The sequence below is a fragment of the Branchiostoma lanceolatum genome, chromosome 7, assembly GCF_035083965.1.
Source record: "Branchiostoma lanceolatum isolate klBraLanc5 chromosome 7, klBraLanc5.hap2, whole genome shotgun sequence".
NCBI classification, from domain to species: domain Eukaryota; kingdom Metazoa; phylum Chordata; class Leptocardii; order Amphioxiformes; family Branchiostomatidae; genus Branchiostoma; species Branchiostoma lanceolatum.
The window spans coordinates 10,002,812-10,014,489 of record NC_089728.1 but is presented as its reverse complement, the minus strand read 5'-3'; positions in this window follow the sequence as shown (position 1 = coordinate 10,014,489).

Genomic DNA, 11,678 nt, shown 5'->3' with positions numbered 1-11,678 from the left:
ACCCTTTAGACTGGTTGATGGGGTGCCAACTGCCAAAGTTCCGGATGGCTGTAGGTGGAAGGATTCTGCTCTAAAACCTGAATTATGCAAAAGTGCATTTTCGTCTATGAGCTGTGCAATCTATCCGAGAACAGAAAGTGATTGGTGTGAAAGGGCTTACAACAACGGCTAAATACTAAGTAAGACGCACGGGTAATTGAAGGGCGAGAAAAAGTCACAAAACTGTGCACCACAAAGATGGAGAATGTGATCCTTGATGGAACGGTGTTTTGAAAAGTAATATATTTCTCAAATTGTTTAACCGCACCCTCACATTATCTCTCCCCACCCACGCTCTTTACATTACGAGGGAAATGTCATTTGCACAATCACTAAAGGGGCTATAACCACAGGACGTAACGGCACCCATGCATGTTGATTGGATCATGTGTATGCACATCGATATGCAGCCCGCCATTTGTATACTCCCGTGTGTAATGTTGACTAACAAAAACACATTTAGATCACAAGATTAAATGTCTTTAGGTTGGTTAGAATGGATAACATTGTGTGTAAATATCTATTCTACACCTAGAAAGTAGAATGGGAAAGTGAGTAAGGTAGATTGCGGTTTAAATCTTCTACAAAATGTTGTTTAATTGTCTGCCCTTACTCTTGCATAATGAATTATCCTTTTAACCAACGGTAGCATTTAGCATAAATCATTCAACCCTGTTTATATTCGTTCTTTATTCCAGTCACCGGGCTTACTGATTGCGATATAAATTTTTCACACGTGACAAAACATGAATCAGATATCAAAATGTTTGACAGCTGCCCTGGGCGCCTTGTGATGTTGTAAATAGGTTGAGACGGTTTCATTAGGCGCATCCACATAGATAAATAACGTATCGCAAATCATAAATTGTCTCCACCTGCCTATTTGAGTGAGGTCGCCGATGCTCGAAACAATTTCATCGCCAAACAATCACTATATCCTCATGCGCTGGAAATGAGGTTATTTCTAAACCAAGGAGGTTAGAAATAGATCTATTTTTTGACCTCCTTGGTTAAACGCAAATGTTTTCAAATTATGGCCTTGTCTACGGCTACATTAAATATTTATTCAATCTAAAACCGGTAAGATGTCACGGGTCAAGGATACTGGTGCAACATGACGCCATTTTGTAGTCCAAAGCCATCCACTATTTCCCCTTGTACATCGCGGCGCTTTTCATCATTTAGTAATATATTATCTTACCTTGAAGTTGAAACAGCTTGAAATTCTATCGGGAGCCCAGAAAGCTACCAGATGTCAGAAGTCAATAATCATCAACCGTGACCCGGCCGCGCTTAAAATTAAACATTTATTGTCGACGGCTGATCAGCATGTAGAGATATATGACGACCGTCGTTTTACAATAGATGTTTAAAGCACGATGGGTTTGCACCAACGTGAAGCTTATCCATCCTAAACCCTCTCCCCTGTGTCCCTGTCGTTTTATCACTTCTACCCTCAGTAGTTTGCAATTTGCGCAAGTTTCTCTATTTGCAGAAGAATGCAGATGCCCTCCGTTCCTGACATATATTGATGTCCGTGAAGTAAGTACCCAAGGCCTGGGCAAATAAGACCGTGGCATAGATGGACCAACCACTATGGTGACTTATTATGGACGTTTGTGCAAACTGGGACGTCTTCATATTTACATATTGAGTACAAATATTGCTCCGTTGGGTGAAATGAATTCTAAATCCCACAAGCCTTGCTTAGTGCTGCTCTATAGCTCAGTACCGTAAGAGCAACACTTACCTGATAAATATGTTATATTTAGAGCGGGAGGCATATTTGGACAGCCATCCACATATATTTCCTCCTGAAAACACACCCCTCCCAACAAAATTGAATCATTTTATTAAGATCCTGATGACTCTTTCTGACTCTTGATGACCTGCGCTTTACTGGCTATTTGGTTATTACCTTCGCTAGTAGGTTATATTTTCGGCTTTGGAGTGGCTGTGGATGCATGTGTGTTTGTATGTAGACAGCATAACTCAAGAATCTGTGAATGGATCCTCATGATATGTGGTAGGTAGGTACGGGAGTTGGAGAAACGAAGTTCGATAATGGGCCTCCTGCTGGCTTCCTATGTCACTGCAGCAGCACTTCAAAGCTTGAAGTCAAATTTTCTGGGGTCGTGACTTTTGAGTGGTGGATAGCTCTTGTAACAGGGACTAAGTTTGGGCCCCTAGCGGCTTGTTTAGAACTGCAGGGCCCAATTTTATTTCAGATTTTGAAGGAGGATATCTCAAAAGGGGTTGATGGATCGCCATGATTTTTGGCATGTAGATAACTTGGGTGATCATTGAATAGTATTTATGCAAATCGGGAGTATGATTTTTGCTATTATATGGATAAACCTTTCATTATTACATTATATTTTCGGACGACTTATTCGTCTTAAGCATGCATAATGGAATATCTATATGTGCCGCATACTTTCTAATCATTCACTATGTGACAGTGATGTTATAACAATGTAATGTATACAATGTACGATCATGTCATCACACCAAAATGAGACGTTGTCCAGACAGCCCTCTCGCCCATCGCGAGGAGCGGCGCCGGTAGTTTGAACCCCTACAATCGCCACGCCATGTCAGCCAGGCAGAAACCACCATCGAGACAATTATCGATAGATGGCTGGACTCCAGAAAATTTAAAAAGCTTTAAATCGCTGTTTAAGGTTTGTGATTAGATCAAGGTGAAGGTTAAGACGCGTTGGTATTCTTAAAACCATTCTTAACGTTCAAACGTCGTATAAAAGATTGTATGACAAAGTGGGAATAATCCGTTAATGCTGTAGATTGCATATACAAAATTCTTTCCCAAATTCTATAACTTTGCTTGGTAGCATTTCAAACTCGAGCTCACTACGGGTCTGAGCTCGGACTTATCTCTGTCGGTGTCATGGTGTGAGTTTTTCTAAGGCGTCTGAAGCTCGGTAATTGCAGATATCACGATAATGCCCAGACCCGTGCAGACCTCAGATAGCTGCAGCCTGGGGTCATACTCGTACGAGCGGGGGAGATTTTGTGTGGGCGGGTTTTGTGAAGGATGGATGCGGCACTGTCAACCTTACGGGATGGCGCAGCGCTGATGCAAGATTTCACGACCATTGAACAGCTTTGTACACCACTTTAGTTGGTGTCCTACGCCAAAGGGTGGTCCAACATGTACCGGCTGTACACTATAGATAGAGATACTTGGCAAGGGGAAGGACGCCATTGGCTGAGATGTAGCTAGCAGAGCACACCCTTCATACCATGTCCTTTATTGGGGTACAGAACATGGGACTTTATAATTATGGGAAGAGTTTTCTGAGAATCTTGCTACGGTCTGCAACTTTGGAAGTTTGTGCATTTTTGACAGTTGGTCTGCGAGGTTGGCTACCGGTAGACTGTGCCAGCCGAATGTTTAAAAATGTTTAAAACATTCGGGAGTAGTTGGATGTGGACGGGATATCTGGAATGGGCTGGGAACTGGTTGGGTGTAAGTCAGCAGTGGTCGTGGATGAAACTCAAATTTGACTCCCAACCACGCCACGACCACCATCGACTTAGGCCCAACCAGTTCCCAACTTATCCATGACTCAATCCAGACCCTCAGACGAATCCCTCCTAACCCATTCCCAGCCGAGGTGACTACAAGAACGTGTGACAACCACCCCCGACCTTCATACAACCGGTACACAACTAAACCCACAGAAGGACCGTAGAAGACGCATTGAATCTAACTTTCACCCCAATTGAAAGTTGATGTTTACAACAGAGACGTATGGATTAATTTGATTAAAAACGGAATTGACCCCTCTCTTAGAATATGGCTGGCTATATCTATTCACATTTCAGTTCGTGGTACAGTTAGCAATCAGTAAGGAATCAGTCAGGAGGGCGTCGACAGTCTGCAGGTAGAAGTCAGGATGGTTGGGAGTGTTTGGTAGTAGTTCCGAAAGCATTCGGATCTCCAAATGGTTGTCGCGAAAGAAAGGCGTGGCTTTAAACTGGTCGCCCCGGCTGCTCCCGACCCACCGCCGACCTTGATTGGGTAGTGGCCGGGGGCGAGGTCAGCGGAAGGTACTGAATATACGATAGAAAGTGGCAGTGCGTAGATACTCAGATATGCCGAGAGGTTTTCATTAGTGTTAAGAAGTCGGGCGCAGCGCCCCAGGTGTCTGCCCACCCCACACGAGTGGTGAAGTGTATGAAGTCTTGTCACGTTATAAGGGCTGTAAAGAAGATCTTACAGGCACACCATATATACATAATGCACAACAATCATCTAAAACGTGCTTCACTCGGTCCGCATGCGAATGAAAGGGCCGCCAAATTACACACTACCACGAACACGCATGCGAATTGTTCATCGGCGTAGTTATAAAAGGCCTCATGAAATTCATGAATGAAAGGGTACGCCTCCTGTGCTTTGAATTAAATGTATTTCAAAGTGTCCATGCCATGATGATGAATCACGGATATATTTTCCTTTTTCAAAAAGAAACAAAGGAAACTAGATTGTCTTAGTCAAACAGAGATAGTGGCAACCATGTCACTAACAAATGCAAGTTTTAGAAGATCAAAAACGAATTGCACATCTATATTCAATATCCATTTCAGGTCTATGTCTCCACGACACCAACACCACTGCATAAAGAGATAGCGTCTAGCCGGAGATTTGGGGTCTCGAATAGGTACTAGGTTTCTAGTTCGCAGTGTGCTTAAGCCCCCCTCTCACTGGACCAGCGGCACGCTGGCAGCGTTGCTGCGGCCGATCGAATTGACAAAGCACTTAACGAATTTCATCGACAATAAGCGAATCTTTTAAAGCTTTGTGTGTTTTCTTGTCTTTTTGGTCATACTTGTAAGTTTTGAATGATATTCCCATTATAAAGTCAAGGGTAAGAGAAATCCAGTTCAGGACGCAGCGACGCCGCCAGCGTGCCGCGGGTCCAGTGAGAGGGGGGCTTAACGTAAGTTGCGTGGAAAGCAGACTTTGCCCCCATTCTACTAGACGGCGTTCTCGTTGCGACCTCGCTGCGACCTAAATCGGATTTATGTAACTATAGACTTCATACTTGTAATATTATGTAGAAGATAAAAGTATGACTGAAAAGACAACAAAACACACTAATCGTAAAAGGATGTGTGTTTTAATCTATGAAATTCGTCAAATGCACTCTGTCAAGCGAGATCGGAATGGGGGTTTTATGTGGTATTCACTGACCTTGGCGTCGGCGGCTTGCAGACTGTGCTGTATCTATAAAAAAAGGAATGCCGGATATAGCTTCACATTTTTCAACAGTCGCGGGGATTTCAGATAGTTCTGTCCATAGGAATCTGAATTCTGAGTGTGTACGAGTATGCGGTCTGTAAAATAAGTCATAGAAGGGTCAGGAAAGTCAACTTCCTGTGTGTAAGAGCATGCCTAGACTCACAATGTAGTCACAGGGTAGTACAGAGACCAGTTTGATGGTACCTCCCATAGCGTAAATATAGTTTGTAGTTAATGACTGTGATAATGAGGACTTCCGAATCCAATCAGAAATGAATCAAGAGAGCTTTCCCTACGATACCACACCAGAGATGTCCCTATAGCTCAACTGTAGCAACCTCACCAACCTACTGGTTCCGATCAGTTGCTAACTGGAAGACCCCGGTTCAATCCTGGGTCAGGACATTTCAGTTGGGGCTGCACCCGTCTTTCGGAAGAGACATAAAATGGGGGCCCGTGTTCAAGGAGGTGCCTCAAGCACGTTGAAGAGGAAGAGCTAGCAACCCCTCTCTGTAAAAATATACCCTGCTACTGAAACGACAAGGAAACTTGGTCTGAACGAACAAGCAGCACCGCATCATAGACAGGCGTGTATTGCCAAATAGAAACAGAAACGAGGAGGTTTGGAAACGGGGGGAGGGGGGGGGGGTACCACATCTGACTTGTAGTTGTTAAGCACATTTTGGAGTTCAATAACCCCTCTCTTCCCCTCTGTTATATGATCTATATCTCGAGACAGTATTTGCCTTGTATTGGAAGATCAGCTACTAACTACAATATCTGGCCTAGAAAGTGCGTGTGTTAATCTAGATGATGACGGCCACACAGTGTGATGACGGGCATCTATACCCCGCGGACACACAGAACTAATTTCTCCTACCGCGATAAGCTTAAGATTGCCATCGATTTAATTTCTTGTTTACCGTTACAATTTTAGATTACATTTCCTTCCTACGGGCACGCATGTATCATCTGGGTGTCTGTTAATGACCTGTCAGATAGTGAAGATTTCAGTAGGCCCAATTTTATGAGTTTGTGCCTGTTGTCTAAAAGAATGTTAACCATTGCTTTGACTAAAAGATAAGCTATACGGGACTCTTGACCCTTTTTTCTTGCCACTGTAGCAACCTGATATTTTCTTTCAATCCTTACCTCAAATCATTTTGATCCAGTTAAAAGTTCCTCTCTAGTAGGTACGGAGCAGTTCGGGAGATAAGGGCCACAGGGCAATTCTACTCATTGTCGGCTGAGCGACAAGTGCAAGGGCCGTGACTAACAGACAGGGCGTTGGTTATAAAAATGGACAAATCCGAATGCTGACTTCATACTCGGACAACGCCTCTTGTAACACCTTGAGTAAAGTGTTAGTAGAAGGGGGTTTCACCCCATTTTGTCTCTGTCACGCTCTTCGATGATTTTGATTCAAAAGATGTACTTATTATAGCGAAAATCAATAGGACAATGGAAGCTATAGGACATCAAAAACAATGTGGTCTCCAACAACCCTCCAAATCATTGATGAAATACTGAGGGCACCGTTTAGGCCTTACTTTGCGTGGGGGAAATGACTCAAATGAAAGAGACGCCAGCTCCTAGCCGATAACCCCGCATTTCCAAAGGATTTAACGGCGTCGTATTCAGAGGTCCCGCCTCCCTGTCTGCTGTGGGACTGAGGACGGCAACACGCTAACCGCCGCCTCAGATACCATAATGATCATTGGAAGTGACAATCCATTACACAGTGTATGCAAATCGCCATTCTTAACCGTAATCGATAAAAGATTAGGAACAAGTACGATCGAAAAGTGATTTTGGTAATTTGGTTTGCAATTCGCCACATGTCGAGCATTAGAGCACTTTCCACAGACAACAAGACCAGTAATACGGCTTATCCTGTAATCTATTAGTCTCGGGGCCGTCTGTTGAAGATTTGTCTTTGGTTGACAGTATAATCCAGACAAACGCCGGCCGGTTGTAATGGTTATCGACTCGTTTCTTCAGGGTCATTGGTTGCTTTACAATGCTGTAGTCACCTTATATAGAAGTCATTGTCCTTTATACAGCGGTCATTCCAGGGGCCGGTCAATAGTCACGTGTATCATGTCGATTTTGGCATCAGTAGTACCGCTATAGAGATGGAAAAGAGTGTGAAGAGCCGATTAAGATGTGGATTGCGGTATGTGTAATTTTGACGGCTGGCAGGAGTTCAAGAGTTCAAGCTGCTGATATGTGTTTTGTCAAACGAAATGATTACGATATGCAGTCACCGTAGCAACAGTCCAATATCTATGCGAACTTCCGATTCTAATCTGCTTTTAAACACCAAGGCAGCTTCTCGCTTATCACGCTTATCATTTATTTCTGGTTTAGATCATCTACACATCACAGCTTAGAGAATTTGAATTTCATCGTTTTCATCATTGATCATTATTTCAGATAATGTTGTCTGAATCACTCTTTCAGTATTGAGGTGCAAGTATGTCTTTTGTTCTAGGTTAACAGAATTTAAATCAAGGAAGCTAGTGTTCCCTGACTGTTTGACATCTCATCAGGGCACAATCTTAGCTATAAGTCACCTTCACATCTAATATGTACTAATCGCAAGTAATACGTCCGTCAATCTGAAAAGTTGTCCGGCGTGTCCAGCGGTTTCCTGTGTCGTTCTGGCCAATGAATGCAGTAGTGGAAACTGGGTAACCTCCTCACGTATCTGTAACACTAACAGGCACTCTATATACATAACAGTTCAAACTTTATACCCCGTTATATGTGTTCATCTTCGCAGACGACCTGACCCTGACGACAGCCAGGTCCCCCAGTCTTTGATGTCAGCCAGGTAGCGTGATCCCGGGATCCACAATTTGTCTTTATGGTGTATATGACGATTGGAGTGGTAATATACGACGTCCTCTCTGCTCTGCTACGCATTATTGATTCGTATAAAACGGTATTATTCCTGCGTTTATACGGTTTACTCGTCGAAAGTAAATTGCTTCCTTAGCACCTCAATACAGCATAAAGCACACACCAAAAGCAATCGGGAAAGTTATACCAGGAGCTTTAGAATTTCTTCCCTGCTCCCTGGGGTGTGTGCATTTTGTACTTCTAAAAGACTTAATCTAGCTGATCAGCCTTCCTGTGAGAGAAACAGCTCACGTCGTCTGCTCTTTGCAATGTCGAGGCCGTTATAAATTTCCTCCACGGCCAGCAAAAGCACTTTTTACCTTAGGCACTGAGCATGAAGTATCACGGATCGGGAACTATGCCAAGTTAAGGCATCACAAATCTGCTGTTCGCTCGTTTGAAGTGGCGCTAACAAATAGTCAGCCACCAGCACATCCTACCTGCCGCGTTTCTATATTTGGCTGCAACACCGAGTATGCGCGTGTCCCACAGGAGCAGGGCCATCAACAGTTGTTCAGATCAACCTCGCAGAAGATTCTTCTTGATTTTGATATATGTCTTATGAAGACCGAGCAACGCAAACAATAACCCTCAAGGTCTCTCGAGTTTCCAGATATAGTAGGTATTTGCTGATTGACTCTAGATGGAGAGAAAACAGAACACTTACTGAGATTATCTACAATCGATGGTTTAGATCGTTCAAGTCGAAACACCATCGAACCTCAACTACCTCTGCAACGGAAATCACTTAATATTACCATCTCGTGAGTTTTATCAAAGAACTCTCTGGAGCGAAGTTCATCATTGAAGACACCACGGGTAGCATTAGGCAGCGCTACGGATCAAGCAATTAACTACCGCGGCGCGCTGGAGCAGAAATGACTAGATGGATAAGCGGATTTCTAATTCTGGAAGCCCTGCGAGAGTTGTGAACGAAGAGCCGAGATGACAAGAGAAGAGGAGCCTCGGTGGAAATCATCCATCACTGTCTGTACTGGGGAACTCATTACTTAGGAGGAAACTGTAGAACCATCGCAGATGTTACTGTGTACTGTATAAGTATCACTGTCCCGTTTGAAAGGTTCAAATTAGACTATCAACCGGACTTTGTCCTAACAGCACTAGTACTCCTTTTTGGATTAAAAAAGCATTTGATAAAAAGAAAGAGTGGCTCTTTCCAGCTCAGTACTAGTGCCTCAAACATTCTGATAATGTTTCTAATAAAGCACGTAACTCCTCAGCTTGTTACCATCACTATAGATACTAACTCAGAACACAAGATCTCACAGCATATCACAAGAGAACCTGGTAGTACTGTGGGCCCTGAACTGGCAGGGAAAATGCTTATCTTTATCTCCTAGCATTCGGCTGGTGGGGAGGGCGGTGTGTAAAGTTTTGCCCCGTATACTTTAGCCGGCCCCATACAGCAGTAATGACAAAACCAGCATGGAGAATATTTTAAACAGGGAACGTTTCCATAAGGTGGCCAGGGGCCTGATACGTTTGCTTGTTTTATTGATTATTCAATTGATTGCAATAAAGCGTACCGTTGCAGTCCGTGTGATTTATTTTTGGAACACATCCACGCTCCAGACCTTGACCTTCCCACTGTCCTATTGACGTTGACTAACAGGATTGGTACGCTCTGCCGATAGATGAATGGGTATTTTACTTTTTGAAGTGCAGCACAAACGATTGTGAGCCTCCGTGATGTACTGTTATACGTACGTCATGGCCGTGAGTCAGTCTTTAAACAACATGCGGCCCATCCGTCTGCACGGACGTTGACTCAAGTAAGTAGTACGGACGTTGGCCCAACAACTTTGGTTGCGGAATAAAGCGTGAAGATGGCGTTATACGTGTATATATATAATAATAGCCCATTTTGACATGAAACATGTCATATGTAGAGGAAGCAACTGAAAGTAACAAGTATCATCTTGATATGTCGTACTTTCGATAACTGTGATGCTAGCCGTTTTTCGTAATTTTGACGCACTGCTTCTCCTAATGGGTCAGTGAAGTCATGCTTGTCTCGAGCATTGATGTTTCTGACCTTTGAAGAGATGCTGCTACAGTAACATGTACGAGCCGCCTTTCTTCTGAAAATCGATGGCAATACCAGGCTCTGACGAACTGATTTTAAAAAAAACTGTCAATTTTAATTTACCATGACGAAAGCAAACATGACGCTGAAGTGCGCAGAAACCCATTTCATAACCCGCCTAAATCCACTGCTAATAACAGTTCCAGTTCCATTACTTCTTCGTTTACGTTTAAGTGCAAAGCTCTGCTTCAATATCAAAGGCTTAATAGGCTTGTATTAGCTACTTACATGAACGTCAGAAGTTTCATATAGGAAACTTTACTAATCACCAAGGATCCTCGACGTGGGGAGGCACGCTATCAAACGATACGGAGGATGCTATTGCTGCTTTGTTAGCGCTATTCTAAACGTCTTGTCTGTGCATGTAACATGTTGTTTTCATTTTCCTTTCGTAATGCCTTTTGTGCACGCCTCTTGGTTAATGGTTTGTTGCTGGTGATTCGCGGTGGAAGAAAACAATTTCAGAAGAATGCATTTGTGTGTGTAACGTATCCAAGACCCCGTTCACACTAAAAACAAACGAAGTGGATTAAACATCCAAATGGATAGAAATGACCCGATCCAAATAGGAGGTAGATTGGGTGGATTGCGACGAATCCAGTCCATCCGAATCACGAGTGTGAACGCAACTGTATATGATTCCTTGGATTCCCCCTGGTTCTGGGGGTGTAAGGTCATACATCCAGGTACGTGGGGTCGCATCGCGCGCGAAACCGAAAACCAAGCCACGCCAGATCAACTACTTCAACTTCAGTCAAGTGGACCCAGGAGCAGACAAAGCTACTGATCGCCATCTGGGGGAAGGAGGAGATCCAATAAAAACTTGTAAAAATGCCACAAAAACAGGGACAGTTTTAAATCACTTCGTGTATTTTTATAGTTTGAACGGGGTCTTTAATTCACTCGGCGAAGAGCATTGTGAACGCAAAAATTGATTTGAATAGTTACCTAATGATAGCTAGACACTTGTCGACATGTCATGCACGCAGTCGCGTCCACCAATTCACCATAACCTTATGCGCATCACGTCGCTCGACAATCCCCTGACTTGACAAGAAAAGAAACATTCGCCAACATCACAGATGAGGGATTTACATGTGAACCCTTTTGACAGCAATATCAATGAAGCATACAACAGGATACATAGAATTGCTTTTATATCCAAGCTACCTATCGACAAGGGACGGTTGTGGTGTTCTCTAAGATCCATCCGTGATTCTGAAGGTGCTCCCTGCGGTACAGGTAAAGAGGCAATCTGTCTTCCTGGTGGACGTCGTCTTGACACGGGCAATTGATTCAAATTTACGAAAACTTCTGCTGTGGCGTAGTCAACCTTGAAGTAAGTTAACCGCTGACAAC